Source organism: Oryctolagus cuniculus, chromosome 20 (genome assembly GCF_964237555.1).
Source record: "Oryctolagus cuniculus chromosome 20, mOryCun1.1, whole genome shotgun sequence".
Lineage (NCBI taxonomy): Eukaryota > Metazoa > Chordata > Mammalia > Lagomorpha > Leporidae > Oryctolagus > Oryctolagus cuniculus.
Window position 1 is genome coordinate 16,428,810 of NC_091451.1, and position 15,296 is coordinate 16,444,105.

At 38.9% G+C, this 15,296-nt stretch overlaps 1 protein-coding gene across 2 annotated transcripts in view; it reads right to left on the bottom strand.

Moving 5' to 3' along the window:
• LOC100344015 (disintegrin and metalloproteinase domain-containing protein 21) overlaps positions 1-15,296 on the bottom strand; it is a 182,104-nt gene that overhangs the window by 14,787 nt on the left and 152,021 nt on the right. The window contains exon 1 of one of the 2 annotated variants that reach the window (XM_017337709.3): positions 6,599-7,830. The exons of the other annotated variant lie outside the window; for it this stretch is intronic. The gene's annotated coding sequence lies outside the window, so the exon portion shown is untranslated. Of the gene's footprint in view, positions 1-6,598; positions 7,831-15,296 lie in introns of those variants that run through there. 2 annotated transcript variants of the gene reach the window in all.

Here is a 15,296-nt window from a genome sequence, read left to right on the forward strand (position 1 = left end):
GATAGCTCGAGTAGCTGAGTCCCTGCCACTCATATGGGAAATGAGGACTGAGTTATTAACTCCTGGCTTTGATCTGGCCAAGTGTGTGGGCATTTGGGAAGTGAACTATTTGTAATTTAATACTACACAGTCTTTAAAAAGGAATAAAACACTGTCACTTGCAGAAAAATACTTGGAACTGCAGGACGTTGTATTAAATGATATAATCCAGGCATCAGAAGACAAATACTACATGTTCTTATTCTTATTTGGAAACAACTAAAAATGTTGATCTCATAGAATATACTAGAAAAGTGCTGACTAGATGGTAGGAAGCGTGTGGGATAGAATAATATTGCACAATGGGTACCAAAATAGACTTATATAAGAGGAATAAGTTCTAGTGTTCTATGGCACAGTAGAGTGACCACAATTTATAACAACTTATTATATATTTCATGCAGGAGTTCAAAGTCTTCAAATATGAATAACGAATAAATGTTTTGGAAATGTTAATTACCCTAAATTGCTCATTACATATTGTGTATATATATATATTAAATTATCACATTGTACTCCATATGTACAGTGTGTAGTAATAAATATATGAAACAGTGATGTGTCACTTAAAAATGAATGTTAAGAAGGAAAAAGTTTGGGGCCGGCGCTGTGGCTCATTTGGCTAATCCTCCGCCTGTAGCGCCGGCATCCCATATGGGCGCCAGGTTCTAGTGCTGGCTGCTCCTCTTCCAGTCCAGCTCTCTGCTGTGGCCCGGGAGTGCAGTGGAGGATGGCCCAAGTGCTTGGGCCCCTGCACCTGCATGGCAGACCAGGAAGAAGCATCTGGCTCCTGGCTTCGGATCAGCATAGCTCCGGCCGTAGCGGCCATTTGGGGGGTAAATGAACGGAAGGAAGACCTTTCTCTCTGTCTCTCTCCCTCACTGTCTATCTGTCAAATAAAAAAATTTTTAAAAAAAGAAGGAAAACGTTTAATGTTGAGTCAGATATCATTAAAAAAATTCTTGGTGCAAAAGAACACAATGCTAAGGAAGAAAAAATATAGAGAGCTTCAACAGCAGGCTCCATTACTCAGAGCAAAGAAACATCAAGCTCAGAAGGAAGGTCGTACGAAATGAACCAACCAGAAGAACAAAAAGGAAAAAAGAATATAAAAGTGGAGAAAGCCTAAGGGAATTATAGGACACTAACATTATAGTCATTATGTGCATACACTAACATTATAGCTGTTCCAGAAGGATCAAGGAGAGAAAGCGTTGGAAAGTTTAAAGAAACATGGGGAGGCCGCGCCACGGCTCACTAGGCTAATCCTCTGCCTGCGGCGCCAGCACCCCGGGTTCTAGTCCCAGTCGGGGCACCAGATTCTGTCCCAGTCACTCCTCTTCCTGTCCAGCTCTCTGCTGTGTCCTGGGAGTGCAGGTGAGGATGGCCCAAGTCCTTGGGCCCTGCACCCGCATGGGAGACCAGGAGGAAGCATCTGGCTCCTGGCTTCAGATAAGTACAGTGCGCAGGCCACAGCAGCCACTGGGGGCTGAACCAACAGAAAAGAAAGACATTTCTCTCTGTCTCTCTCTCTCTCACTGTCCACTCTGCCTGTCCAAAGAAAGAAAGAAACAAACAAACAAACACGGACAGACATGGACCCAGCAGAGTTATTCTTTAGAAAGTAAGGATATAAAAATGATATTCTGGAATAGATTCTGTGGCGCAGCAGGTTAAGGTGCCACCTGGGGTAGTCACACCCCATATTAGAGTGCCTAGTTAAAGGGCCAACTACTCCACTTCTGATCCGGATTCCTGCTAATGCACATCCCAGGAGGCAGCAGATGATGGCTCAAATACCGAGTCCCTGCCACAAACATAGAAGACCCAGATGGAATTCTGGGGCCTTGGGTTTAACATTATCCACGTCTGGCTGTTATGGGCATTTGAAGAATGAACCAGTAGACAGAAATTCTCTCTTACTCTGCCTTTCAAATAAATAAATTTTTTAAAAAGACTTTCTCAATCAAACAAAAAAAATCAAGGCATTCATGACAACTAGACTTGTCTTATATGAAATACTAAAAGGAATTATTGAAACTGAAAGGAAAGGAGACTAATTAGTAACATGAGAAAATATGCAAATATAAAACTTACTGGTAAACGTAAATATAAAGTCAAATCCCAAATTCTCTTGTATTATAAAGGTGGTGTGTGAAATACTTATATCTGGTAAACAGGTTAAAAGAGACAATATTAAAAATAATCAGAGCTATACTAATTTGTTAAGGGATATGCAATGGAAATTAAGCCAGCCTTTTATAACTATAAGATGTTGTTTTACATAAGCCTCATAGTAACCACCAAGAAAATCCTATAGTAGATATACAAATATAAAAAGAAATTACGGCCAGCGCCGCAGCTCACTTGGCTAATCCTCCGCCTGTGGCGCCGGCACCCTGGGTTCTAGTCCCGGTCGGGGTGCCGGATTCTGTCCTGGTTGCTCCTCTTCCTGTCCAGCTCCCTGCTGTGGCCCAGGAGTGCAGTGGAGGATGTCCCAAGTGCTTGGGCCCTGCACCCACATGGGAGACCAGGAGGAAGCACCTGGCTCCTGGCTTCGGATCAGTGCAGTGCGCCGGCCATAGCAGCCATTTAGGGGTAAACCAATGGAAAGGAAGATCTTTCTCTCTGCCTCTCTCTCTCCCTCTCACTGTCTAACTCTGCCTGTCAAAAAAAAAATTAAAAAAATTAAAAATTAAAAAAAAGAAATTAGGACAGTGATGTCACCAAAATGACAAAGCAGAAGCAATTGACCTTCCCTCTCCAATAATGCAGAAAAACAATAACAAATATCCAGCAGCAAAATTATCATGTGGAGAATCCTAGAAGTTAAAGTTCGGGCTGCAGAGCAGTGAAAAGCCACAAGCAGAGAGTAAGTGGTCCTGTAACCACAGCTCCCTTACCCCTGCTTATAAATACCACACTGGAAAGTCCCTCCAGACTCATGGTTTCTAAATGGAAAAAGTGAGACTGAGTCAGGCAGTCTTCCTCAATGCCTTGTGTTCCTTTAAAGAAGAAATCTCCCTACCGCAGCACATGGGAATCATCACAGGTGCCTGTAGAGCTGAAGTCAGCTGGACACAAAAGGCGGGGCTAAGCCCAGCGGCAGCCAGCACAGAGAGCTCCACCAGCTCTCCACTTGAGCCTGTGAGATGCCCACTCGAGGAGGCTGCACAGTAGCACCATCCTGCAGGAGTGTTCCATGAGTTCTTAGTAAGAGTCTCTAACTGGGCTTCCTGAACACTCTGTGTACTCATTTTTACCCCCTGCCCCCATTCCCATTGGGGCTGTACGCTGCCAAGCTCAGAATCATTGTGGACCTGTGGCACACCTGGATTCTGGACACCATGTAATGCTGGAGAAGAGAAAGTGACCTCAGGCTAAGGAAACCCAACAGTTAATCTGAACAGGACCTCTAGACAAACATATCTTGGAAAGATCAATACAAGCCAAGCTACACAAGGAAGATTGGGTTAAATGTATAATTTCTTCAATAGGGAAACATGTTTTTGCATGGAAAAAAAATCAAGATCAAGCAAGAAACCAGCACCTCAACAAATGTAGAAAACAAGATGGCTGTGACTGAACCTAATAAATTGGAAATGTATGATCTTTCCAAACAAGAATTCTAAACAGAAGTTTTGTGAGATCATACATTTCCAATTTATTAGGCAAACTCCAAAATATCTCACAAAAATAAGTTTTTCAGAAAAATTTAATGAACAGGTTGAAATACTTTTTAAAAAAATAAACCAACATCTTGGGCTAAAATGTAGTGAATGAAATGATGACTACAATTGAAAGCCTCAACAGCATAACTGATCAAGTACGAGAAAGAATCACTAAAACTCAATGAAAAGCTGGTTGAAAATATAGAATCATATGTAACTATATGTATATAATATCTACTTGTGAAATGAATATGGCAAAATGTTAACAACTGTAAACCTAAAAACTTTTAAAGAAAATACAGAGTCAGAAAAGAGAAGAAAAATTCTTAAAAATTAATGGGACCTACAGGACAAACACAAGAGATAAATGTAGCGTCACTGGTGTCCAAATGGAACTTAGCAATAAAAAAGTGGAAGAAAGAATATTCAAGGAAACAATAAAAACCTTCTAAACATGAAAAATAAAAATATGTGTGTACAAGGAGATTTCTGTTACCAAACAGATTCAATTCAAATTGACTACATTGAGACATAAAATCAAATCCTCAAAAGCCAAGGACAGATAGGATTCTAAAGTAACAGGAGAATAGAAGGAAATAACAAATATTTTTCAATGCTCTTAGAAACAGATTTTGTGTGTAGATATTACATTCAGTGTGTGAAGGGGAAAAGCTTTTAAGTCAAGAATCTCATACTACTGTTGTGTAGTGAGTAAAGCCACTGCCTGCAATGCTGGCATACCGCATGGGTGCTGGTTTGAGTCGCAGCTGCTCCACTTCCATTCTAGCTCCCTGCTAATAGACTGGGAAAGCAGCAGAAGATGGCTTGGGACCTTGAACCCATGAGGGAGACCTGGATGAAGCTCCTGGCTCCTGGCTTCAGCCTGACCCAGTCCTAGCCATTGCAGTCATCTGATAGTGAACTAGTGAATTCTCTCCCTCCTTCCTTCTCTCTCTCTCTCTCTCTCTCTCTCTCTCTGTGTGTGTGTATAAATCTGACTTTAAAATAAAATAAATAGGGGCTGGCGCTGTGGCGTGGTGGGTAGACACCGCCTGCAATGCCAGCATCCCATATGGGCGCCAGTTTGAGTCCTGACCGCTCCACTTCCGATCCAGCTCTCTGCTATGGCCTGAGAAAGCAGTAGAAGATGGCCCAAGTCCTTGGGCCCCTACACCCACATGGGAGACCTGGAAGAAGCTCCTGGCTCCTGGATTCGGATCAGCTCAGCTCTGGCCATTGTGGTCATTTGGGGAGTGAACCAGCGGATGGAAGACCTCTCTCTCTCTCTCCCTCCCTTTCTCTCTCTCTCTCTCTCTCTCTCTCTCTCTCTCTCTCTCTGCCTTTTCCTCTCTCTGTGTGTAACTCTGACTTTCAAATAAATAAATAAATATCTTAAAAAATAAAATAAATCTTTAAAAAAAAAAAACAGAATACCACACTAGGAAAAACAATTCTTCAGAAATGGAGAGAAAAAAATAACTTCCCACACGAACAAAAGCTGAAGGAATTCATCACCACAAGACTAGTCATATCAAAAATATCAAAAAGAGTTCTCCAAACTGGAAGAAAAGGATGCTAACATGTAACAAGAAAACATCTTGAGGCATAAAACTCACTAATAAAAAATAGGTATACAAGGTCATAACACTCTAATACAAGCATCATGGTGTAGAATATACTTATAATCTTAAAATTTAGAGCAAGATATAAAATTTATTTTAAAAGATCATAACCACAAAATTTATAAAGAGATAGGCAGTATAAAATATATAAATAGTGGCTTCAAATGTCCTAAATTATCAATTTTAATATTATAGATATCATAAAAATGTGAGAACTAGAAGATATTTTTGTAACTACAAAAGAACTTGTAATAGAGTTACTAATACTAAAAAGTTGTGCTCACTTCGGCAGCACATATGCTAAAACTAAAAAGTAAATTTTTTGTAAGCATGAAACAACTTGTAATAGAATTACTAATAATAAAAGGCAAAGAATTAAAATATACTACTGGTAAAAACCATTTATCCACAAAAGAAGACAGTGAGAGTGGAAGAAAGAAATGATCTTAAAAAACAATTAGAAGATAACTAAGTAACAAAATGGCAGTACTCAATCTTTATAGCATTAGATCATTTTTTCACTATAGCAATTACCTGAGGCTGGGTAACTGTATATTTTTTATACAGAAAAGAAATTATTTAAGCCAGGCATTCAGCATAAGAGTTGGGATACTTGCATTCTCTATCAGAATACCTGGGTTCAGGCCGGCACCACAGCTCAATAGGCTAATCCTCCACCTAGCGGCGCCAGCACACCGGGTTCTAGTCCTGGTCGGGGTGCCGGATTCTGTCCCGGTTGCCCCTCTTCCAGGCCGGCTCTCTGCTGTGGCCCAGGAGTGCAGTGGAGGATGGCCCAAGTGCTTGGACCCTGCACCCATGAGAGACCAGGATAAGCACCTGGCTCCTGCCTTAGGATCAGCGCGGTGCGCCGGCCGCAGTGCGCCGGCCTCAGTGGCCATTGGAGGGTGAACCAATGGCAAAGGAAGACCTTTCTTCTCTGTCTCTCTCTCTCTCACTGTCCACTCTGTAAAAAAAAAAAAAAAAAAAAAAGAATACCTGGGTTCAATCCCAGATTCACTCCTGATTCTAGTTAGCAGCTAATGTGACCCTGACCCAAGTAATTTGGTCTCTACCATCCATGTGGGAGACCAAGACTTAGTTTTTGGCTCCTAACTTTGGCCTGTACTAATCCTAACTCTCATGGGCATTTGTAACTGAACAGGTAGATAGGACTCTCTCTCTCTCTCTCTCTCTCTCTCTCTCTCTTTCTCTGTGTGTGTGTGTGTCATCCTTTAAAATTATTTAGGTAATTTTTAAAGTTTTTACCTTTAATTCTGAAGACAAAGTCCAGACAGCATAGTGCCAGCTCTAGTGAGGCTCCCCCTCAAGTCACCAGATCATGGCAGATGACACCACAATGGTGGGACTATGTGTGAAAGGGATACATCAGCTCTCAAGAGAAGAAGCTAGATAGATATTGAGGAGCTGATTTTGCTCTTGTAATCACTTGCACTCATGAGAACTAACTTGGGATTCCACAAGAACTACCCTAAGGCCTTCCAAGTGTAGTACCTTCAGTGACCTAAGAACCTCCCACTAGACCTCACAAATATAGGTCCCAACATCTCAACACAGTCACATTGAGAAACAAGGCTCCAAACCATGAACTCTTGAGAGCTAACTTCACATCCAAACCATAGCATTTATTATTCATCACCTTGAATGTAAATGCATTGAATTTCCCTATTAAAAGTCATAGAGTGGATGAATGGATTTTTTTCTAAAAGACCCAACTACTTATAACACAAAACTCTACTTATGAGGACATTGTAAAAATGGAGGTGAAAAGATAAGAAAAAAATTATATGTAAATTGAAACGAAAATAAATCAGGAATTGCTACATTTATACCAGACAAAATACATATTAACTTTAAAACTGATGCAAAGAAGTACATTATATAATGATAAAGGGGTCAACTCACCAAGAGGATATGATAAATATATATATACACCCAACATCAAGCCTCTAAATATATTCATATAGAGAGCAAATACTAGTAAACTCAAAGGGAAAGATAGACTGCCGTATAATTACAGTAGGGGACTTCAACACTTCACTTTCAGCAATGGACAGATCATGTAGACAGAAAGCCAAGAAAAATATTCCAATTCAAACTGTGCCCTAGACCAAATGGACCTAACAAACATGTACAGAACATTCTACACAACAGTACAGAATACACATAATTCCCAACAGCACACAGAGCATTATCCAAGATATATCATATATTGGGCCACAAAACAAGTCTCAACAATTTAAAAATCAAAATATTGTTAAGTGATTTTTCTTTATGTGTGTGTGTGTGTGAGTGTGTTCATAGATATAAGGATTTTATTGCTTTCTTTAGTAGTACATTCCACACAATAATAACTTATGATCTAAGGAAAGTTTTTGTAACTTCCTAAGGCTCAGTATTTCCTTTTCTTTCTTTTACAATTAAAAAAATTTATATATTTGGTTATTTAAATTTTAATTAAAATAAGGAGAACAAATTTCATGTGTTCCATAGGTACAGTTCCAAGAAGACAACCACAGTTCCTTCCCTCCACAGATCCCAACAATCCCCCTCCCTCCCCTCTCTTTATCAGTTTTTGCCAAGACATTGTTTAAAAAACTTTTATTTAATAAATGTAAATTCCATAGGTACAACTTTAGGAATATAGTGGTTCTTTACCCCATATCCACCCTCCTGTCCCCACTCTCATCCTACCCCCTACTCCCTCTCCCACCCCATTCTTCATTAAGGTTCATTTTTAGTTTAATTTTATATACAGAGGACCAACTCTATGCTAAGTAAAGATTTGAACAGTTTGCACCCACACACACACAATGTATAAAGTACAGTTTGAGAACAACTTTTGCAGTTAATTCTCATAATACAACTCATTAAGGACAGAGGTCCTACATGGACCGTAAGTGCACAATGACTTTTGTTGTTCTTTTAACAATTAATACTCTTCTTTATGAAGTCAGTGATCACTCGAGGCTCTTGCCATGAGCTGCCAAGGCTATAGAGGTCTTTTATGACCATAGACTCCAGCAAGACATAATTTTAATCCACTCTATATTTACAGTCTTAATTCACCACTAATCATAATATTCAACAAGTAAAAAAGTAGGAAGACCACATTTCCACAGGAGTACAAACAAGGACTAAAAATGATAATCATATCTCAAAATGTCCATTTCATTTATACATATCATTTGACATTCTACATTAACTGCCACATCTCAGAGAAAATACATATTTGTCTTTCTGAGACTGGGTTATGCCACTAAGCCAGTTGCATGTATTTTGATGTAAAAGACAGGATCTTATTCTTTTTTATGGTTGAGTAGTATTCCATAGTGTATGAATATGAAGTTTTCTTTATCCAGTCATCTGTTGATGGACATCTGGGTTGATTTCATATCTTAGCAGAAATGCCTACATCAAAAAAAATTTAATCTTAAACTAACTTTGCATATCAAATAACTAGAAAAATAAAAACAAACAAAACATATTATTAATAGAATGAAAGAAATGGTGAAAATCATTGAAGTAACTAATGAACTGTAGTTTAAAAATACAAAAGATCAATATAATGAAACATTGAAATCCGGTCATTTGCAACAAAATGGAGGAATCTGGAAAACATTATGCTGAGTGAATTAAGCCAGTCCCAAAGGGACAAACATCATATGTTCTCCCAATCGGCGACAACTAACTGAGCACCAAAGGGGAAATTTATATTTACTAAATAAAAGTTTTTTAAAAATTTATATAATATTATATAATAACATTAATATAATATCAATATCAATATTATATGATATTAAAGTTGATATAATATAATGTTATAATATGTATATTTATATATAAAGTTAATATATTATATATATTAATACAATTATATAATATATATATAAAGCCTACCACAGTGGCTGTACCAGTTTATATTCCCACCAATAGGGGATCAGGGTACCTTTTTTACACATCCTTGTGAGTATTTGTTGTTTGTTAAAATCAATATGAGAGCCATTCTAGCTAGGGTGAGGTGAAACCTCATTGTGATTTTGATTTGCATTTCCCTGATGGCTAGTGATCCTGATAATTTTTTCATGTGTCTGTTGACCATTTGAATTTCCTTTCTTGAAAAATGCCTGCTTCAGTTATTTGCCCATTTCTAACTAGTTTTTTCTTTTTAGCTTCTTGTGCTCTTTTTGATTCTGAATATTAATCCTTTATCAGTTGCATAGTTTACAAATATTTTCTCCCATTCTCCACTGCACACCCAGGCCACAGCAGAGAGCCGGATTGGAATAGGAGCAACCAGGACAGAATCCTGGGAATAGAACCCGGGGTGCCAGCGCCACAGGCGGAGGATTAAGCAAGTGAGCTGCTGTGCCGGACAGTAAATCTTTTTTAAAATTTATAAATATAACCCTATTCATAATATCTATCAAATATTAAATACCATGGAATGAACTTAACCAAGAATGTGAAGCACCTTTACAGTGAAAATTATAAAACACTAATGAAAGAAATAGAAGCCATAAAAATATGGGAAGACTTCCCATATTCATGGATCAGAATAATTAATATTATCAAAATGTCCATACTACCCAAAGCAATTTACATTTTCAATGCAATCCCCATCAAAATACCAAGTGACATTCTTCACAGAATTAGGAAAAAAAATGTTTTTAAATACATATAGCAACACAAAAGACCCTGACTAAACTTGAACAATGAAAATAAAGCCATAGGCACCACAATATCAGATTTCAAGACATATTTCAGGGCCATTATAACTAAAGCAGCCTTGTACTGGTATAAAAGGAGACATGTAAACCAGTGGAACAGATAGAAACCCCAGAAAGAAATGCATTCATATAGATCCACACATATTAATCAATCCACAACCAACTTTCACAAATGTGCTTAAAATGTACCCTGGAGAAACGATAGTATTTTTGATAAATGGTGTTGGGAAAACTGGATTTCCACATGCAGAAGTTTGAATCAAGACCACTTACCTCACCTAACACTCTGTATAAAAATCAACTCAAAATAGATCAAAGATCTAAATGTAAGACCTGAAACTGAAATTACTACAGGAAAACAGAGGCAGTACCCCAAGACATCCACATAGTCAATTACATTTGGAGAAGACCTCAAAAGCACAGACATTAAAAGCAAAAATTTTTTAAAAAATGGGATGCAATCTAAGAAGCTTCTGCACAGCAAAGGAAAGAGCAAAGAGACAACCAACAGAATGGGAGAAAATATTTGTAAACTACACTTCTGAAAAAGGGTTAAAGTTTGTAACGTAAAAACAGTTCAACAATGAAACCGACAGACTTCTTAAGAAATTGGAACAGGATCTGAACACATATTTTTCAAGGAGAGAGAAGAAAAAGCGTCCAATAAACACATGAAAAAATTATGAGTGTCTCTAGCCACCAGGGACATACAAATAAAACTACACTGAGATATCCTCTCACTCAGTTACAATGGCTATTACCCAAAAAGGCAAAAAATAATAAATGCTGGTGAAGGAGTGGAGAAAAGGGAACCCTAAAACGCTGTTGGTATAGTCTTTATGGGAAACAATAGGGAGATTCCTCAAAAAACTAAAACTGTATCTGTCATGTGACCCAGCTATGCCACTTCTGGGAATATCTTCAAAGGAAATGAAGTCAGAATATGGAAGAAACACCTACACTCCTATGTTTATAAGAGCTCAATTCACAATAGTGAAGATATGGAATCAACCTAGATGTGGTATATGTACACAACTGAATGTTATTCAGGTAAAAGAAATCCCAACATTTGCAACAAAAGGGGTGGAACTGAAAATCATTATGCTAAGTGACATAAGACAGAGAAGAGGGGGCGGAGCCAAGATGGCGGAATAGTGAGGGCGCACACCGATAGTCTGCGAAAATTTAGTTTAATAAAAGGGGAGTTACGGTAGCCGCAGAAAAAAGAACCAGGAAAATATTGCAGAGGAAACTCTTCTGGATCGAGTGGCTGTGAATCGGAGGACCTACTGGGAGAACAAGGTCGCCCACCACGCGGAAGCCAAGCCACGGGACCGAGCCGCGGAAGCCGCAGGGTCTGCGCGCCAGTGCTCGAAGGGGAGTGCATGCCAACAGACAACAGCGGGGAGACTTGCGACGTCCAGGGCTCTGAGTCCACACATCGGCGCTGGAAGGGGAGGTGAGCTCAATAACCCGAGACATTGGTGGGGAAACGGGGGTCAGAATCTAGAGGGGGGCCGGAAAGTGCAGCAAACTCACTACCGGAAAGAAGGAAAAAAAAAAAAAAAGCTTGGGGGTTTATCTTTCCCCTAACCTTGCAAAGGTTGCAAGGCTGCAAGGCTTGAAGAATTCGCAAGAGACAAAGAGCAGGCCCCCTCTCTGGATTTACATATCAACTGGGGAGAGCTAAGGAACTGAGTCACTACAATTCAGTAGCCTAGGCAACCCAGTGGGAGTCCAGAGGAGCCTAAACAGACTCTGTGGGTAGAAGCCAGAGTCTGGAAGCTAAATACCATCAATTCTGCACAGCCGTGCCGTGCGGTGTTACTTACCCCCTGAATAAATAAAATCAAATAAATAAATAAATAAAAAGAGAGATATTTACCACGCATAACCTGAGGGTGTCACCTTTGCACACCCTTAACCAGGAAGAACCAAGGAGAGCTCTCAGGCCGCACCCATCTCAAGCCTCCAAGGCTCCTCCAACAGCAGGACATAGTATAAAATAAAAAAAAAAAACGCACAGTGACGCAAGAAGAATTAACTATGCCTAGTAACAAACACAGAAATCGAGGGAACAAGATCAACGATGACACTATGATGCCTCCAAATAAACAACACACCCCAAACCAAGATTATGAAGATGATGAGATAGAAGAAATGCAAGATACGGATTTCAAAAAATTTATGATAAGAACATTTAGAAGTTTTCAAAAGCAAATCCTTGAACTACAGAAATCCTTAATGGACAAGATTGAAAATCTCTCTCGTGAAAATGAAATATTAAGGAAGAATCAAAATGAAACTCAGAAACTAGTAGAACAGGAAAGTGTGATAGTGAAGAGAAATCAAAATGAAATGAAGAGCTCAATAGATCAAATGACAAACACATTAGAAAGCCTTAAAAACAGAATGGGTGAAGCAGAAGAGAGAATATCAGACTTAGAAGATAGAGCACAGGAAAACATACAGTCAAACCAAAGAAAAGAAGAGGAAATTAGAAATCTAAAAAATATTGTTGGAAATCTACAGGATACTATTAAAAAACCAACATTCGAGTTCTAGGAGTTCCTGAAGGCATGGAGAGAGAGAAAGGATTAGAAGGCCTTTTTAGTGAGATACTAGCAGAGAACTTTCCAGGTTTGGAGAAGGACAGAGACATCCTAGTACAGGAAGCTCATAGAACCCCCAATAAACATGACCAAAAGAGATCCTCACCACGACACGTGGTAATTAAACTTACCACAGTGAAACATAAAGAAAAGATCCTAAAATGTGCAAGAGAGAAACGTCAGATAACTCTCAGAGGATCTCCAATCAGACTCACAGCTGACTTCTCATCAGAAACACTACAGGCTAGGAGGGAATGGCGAGACATAGCACAGGTGCTAAGAGAGAACAACTGCCAGCCCAGAATATTATATCCTGCCAAGCTCTCATTTGTGAATGAAGGTGAAATAAAGACCTTTCATAGCAAACAGAAATTGAAAGACTTTGTGGCCACTCGTCCAGCCCTGCAAAAGATACTTAAAGATGTGCTACACTCAGAAACACAGAAACACGGCCATCAATATGAAAGAAGGGAAAGGAAGAACACCTACCAGTAAAAGAGCATGGGAAGCTCAAAGCATATACTAGAAAATATCTCCGGGAAAATGGCAGGGCAAAGTCACTACGTATCAATAGTCACATTGAACATTAATGGTCTGAATTCTTCAGTTAAAAGACACCGTTTGGCTGACTGGCTCAAAGAACACAACCCAACTATTTGTTGCCTACAAGAAACACATCTCTCTAACAAAGAGGCATGCAGACTGAAAGTGAAAGGTTGGAAAAAGATATTCCATGCCAACAGAAACCAAAAAAAAGCAGGTGTAGCCATATTAATATCAGACAAAATAAACTTTAATACAAAAACTGTTAAGAGAGACAAAGTGGGACACTATATAATGATTAAGGGTTCAATTCAACAGAAAGATGTAACTATTATAAATGTATATGCACCTAATTACAGGGCACCGGTCTATTTAAAAGATATGTTAAGGGACTTAAAGGGAGATTTAGATACCAATACAATAGTACTGGGGGACTTCAATACTCCACTCTCATAAATAGACAAATCATCCGGACAGAAGATCAACAAGGAAACAGCAGATTTAATTGACACTATTGCCCAAATGGATCTAACAGATATCTACAGAACTTTCAACCCTACATCTACAGACTTCACATTCTTCTCAGCAGGGCATGGAACCTTCTCTAGGATTGATCACATACTAGGCCATAAAGCAAGTCTCAGAAAATTTAAAAGAATTAGAATCATACCATGCAGCTTCTCAGACCACAGCGGAATGAAGCTGGAAATTAGCAACTCAGGAAACCCCAGAAAGTATGCAAACACATGGAGATTGAACAACATGCTCCTGAATGAACACTGGGCCATTCAAGAAAACAAAAGAGAAATCAAAAACTTTCTGGAAGTAAATGAAGACAACAACACAACATATCAAAACTTATGGGATACAGGAAAAGCAGTATTGAGAGGCAAATTTATAGCAATAGGTGCCTATATCAAGAAATTGGAAAGGTACCAAATAAATGAGCTTTCAGCGCATCTCAAGGAACTAGAAAAACTGCAGAAAACCAAACCCAAATCTAGTAGGAGAAGAGAAATAATTAAAACCAGAGAAGAAATTAAAAGGATTGAATCCAAAAAAAAACACTACAAAAAGTCAGCCAAGCGAGAAGCTGGTTTTTTGAAAAAATAAACAAAATTGACACCCCATTGGCCCAACTAACTAAAAAAAGAAGAGAAAAGACCCAAATCAATAAAATCAGAGATGAAAAAGGAAACGTAACAACAGACACCACAGAAATAAAAAGAATCATCAGAAATTACTACAAGGACCTGTATGCCAGCAAACAGGGAAACCTATCAGAAATGGATACATTCCTGGACACATGCAACATACCTAAATTGAACCAGGAAGACATCGAAAACCTAAACAGACCCATAACTGAGACAGAAATTGAAACAGTAATAAAGGCCCTCCCAACAAAGAAAAGCCCAGGACCAGATGGATTCACTGCTGAATTCTACCAGACATTTAAAGAAGAACTAACTCCAATTCTTCTCAAACTATTCAGAACAATCGAAGAAGAGGGAATCCTCCCAAATTCTTTCTATGAAGCCAGCATCACCTTAATCCCTAAGCCAGAGAAAGATGCAGCACTGAAAGAAAATTACAGACCAATATCCCTGATGAACATAGACGCAAAAATCCTCAATAAAATTCTGGCCAATAGAGTACAACACATCAGGAAAATCATCCAACCAGACCAAGTGGGATTCATCCCTGGTATGCAGGGATGGTTCAACATTCGCAAATCAATCAATGTGATTCACCACATTAACAGACTGCAAAAGAAAAACAAAACAAACAACCCACTTAAGAGATGGGCCAAGGACCTCAATAGACATTTTTCAAAAGAGGAAATCCAAATGGCAAACAGGCACATGAAAAAATGTTCAAGGTCACTAGCAATCAGGGAAATGCAAATCAAAACCACAATGAGGTTTCATCTCACCCCAGTTAGAATGGCTCACATGCAGAAATCTACCAACAACAGATGCTGGAGAGGATGTGGGGAAAATGGGACACTAACCCACTGTTGGTGGGAATGCACACTGGTCAAGCCACTATGGAAGTCAGTCT